The sequence below is a fragment of the Echinops telfairi genome, unplaced genomic scaffold (genome assembly GCF_000313985.2).
Source record: "Echinops telfairi isolate 266 unplaced genomic scaffold, ASM31398v2 ScPeMD7_7425;HRSCAF=8463, whole genome shotgun sequence".
Lineage (NCBI taxonomy): Eukaryota > Metazoa > Chordata > Mammalia > Afrosoricida > Tenrecidae > Echinops > Echinops telfairi.
The window spans coordinates 1,278,758-1,281,014 of record NW_022111325.1 but is presented as its reverse complement, the minus strand read 5'-3'; the positions used below and the strand labels follow the sequence as shown (position 1 = coordinate 1,281,014).

At 51.8% G+C, this 2,257-nt stretch overlaps 1 pseudogene; it reads right to left on the bottom strand.

Moving 5' to 3' along the window:
* Positions 1 to 2,257, bottom strand: part of LOC101663259 — a 3,635-nt pseudogene that overhangs the window by 358 nt on the left and 1,020 nt on the right.

Below are 2,257 nucleotides of genomic sequence, written 5' to 3'. Positions count from 1 at the left end.
GCAGCTGCTTGAGACCCGGAGCCTGGAGGATGCAGAACTGAGCGCTGTAACTGCTGCTGCATCGTTGCCAGATGCAGAGGGGTCCCGGGACGAGGATTTAGTAGGGGGTGACTAGCAGCGGGTAAAGGGTAAAAAGGTGATGTAAGTTCAGGTAAAGGGTAAAAAGGTGATTTCGTATTAAAGGGTCGAGGCATTAGGAAGGTTGAGAACTACTGAGCTATGCTGATGAGGTCAGAGCCCTGGAGCTGGAGGAGCCACGTGGAGACCCACGCCAGTGCTGAAATGCTTCCTCCACCACTGGATCCACAAGACTTTCCTCTCACTGGCCTGTGATCTTCCTGCCTTCAGTGTCATCGCATGTGTTGTGTAAATTCCTCGGAAGAGGAATTTATGGACTGGTATCGGACATATGGGCTAATATCCGAGTTATGGACTTGATCTGGACTGGGCTGGGATGTCCTCTTAATATACAATTACTCTTTTCTGTAAAGCTCTTTCTTATACACATAAGTGTCTCTGGATTTGTTTCTCTAGTCCACCCAGACTAACACCCAGGGTCTTCGTGGCTGGGAGCTTTGGGGAGTGGGTTGCCTGGCCTTTCTTCTTAGAGCCTAACACGTAAACCATTTGTCCTCCTGTTAGGTTTCTGGGGTGGTTTGCCTCTGTTCTTGTTTCCCAGTGCTGAAAGAATCCATGCGGCTGAAGCGCGTTGTAAATCCAAGTAATTTTTATGAGGGAAAGGGAAGTTTCAGGTATTACAGTCTCAGAAAGTACACACCATCCCTGGAAAGCGGGCAAGGCCCCCTGGCAGAGGGATTGTGGGAAAGTTCCCATGCAGAACCCAGAGCTGGAAATCCCACGCACGAGGGCAAAACCCAAGAAAGCCAAGAGAATGCAGCCCAGAGAGCCTGCAGGCCTTTACACGGAGCAGCAAGCCAGAGATTCCCACCCTCTGCGGGCAGAGCACACCTGAGAGAGAGCCCTGCCCTCAGCCTCTTATTTATCCCCTCCTATCCCCACTGGCTGGCAAGGCGTGGATGAGGGTATTGGTTGATCTTACTGGCTGAGTTTAGGCACACCTGTGTGATGTCCTGTGCCCAGCATTGTGTGTGGGCCCAGGTTTCCCTTCACCTGGTCATAGATGACTTCTAGCTTTGGTCTGAGCATGCCCAGCTTTTAATTTTCCCATAGGTGTTTAATTAGTGTGCCTGATTTTTGCCCCAGCCCCTTTATTGTGGCATGACAGCTAATGTTCGTTTAGCGCAGGCATTCGTGGAGACAGCCCCTTTTATCCCCAGCTATCGTGCACTTCCAGGGACTCCGAGTTGCAAGCACTAGTTGCTGTCGCGAATGTGTGGTTAAATGAGCCGACTTTGCGTAAAGCAAATTTTGTCGTTCATTGCCATCAAGTGGATTCTGACGCATGTGCAGAGCGCGCTTGTTCAGTGACGCGTTTGCGGCCGTGAGCTTGCAGAAGCGGAGGGCCAGCCAGCCCTGCCCTCGGCCTGTCTCTGGGGGCTTTGAGCAGAGGTGCCTGTGGTGATGCTTCAGTGAGAGAGGAGAGGGCTTTGATTGCTTCCTCAGAAGTCAGTTGAGGGATGAACTGCTCTGAGAGAGGAAAACAAAGTCCCAAAGTCACTACCACGCGGTCACTTCTGACTCATAGCGACTCTAGCCTACGACAAGGCAAAGACAAGCCACTGCCTGTGAGTCGTGCCTCCTTCTGGTGACCCTAGCGGGCAGAGCAGGCGGGGGTAGAAAGCCCTGTCTTTCTCCCTCAGAGTGACTGGTGACTTCAAACTGCTTACAGATCACAGTCCAACACTGAGCCACTCTGCCACCCAGCTTCCTCATGACCCCACAGCACAGGGTAAATCTGCCTCTTTCAGTTGCTGCAGATCTTTGGGGGAGTAGAAAGCCTCATCTTTGTCCTGAAGAGTGGCTGACAAGATCGAACTGCAGACCTCGAGGGTCACACTACCCTCTAAGCCCCCAGGCCCCCTCCCTTGAGAAGGATTCTCCAGATGGTCCATGTTCCGAGAAATGGATTTTCTGGAGGTACCTGAAACAAACAGGGCTTTTTGTAACTGCATCTTCCTGGGCACAGATTTCCAAGTCATGCTAAACAACACTCAGTGCGATCCAGTCAATGTGGACACACGGTCTCCCCACAGGACAGAGTCAAACCGCCTCTATTGATTGCTGAGACTGTAACTCTTCTCAGGAGTAGAAAACCCTGCCTTTCTCCCGAGGAATG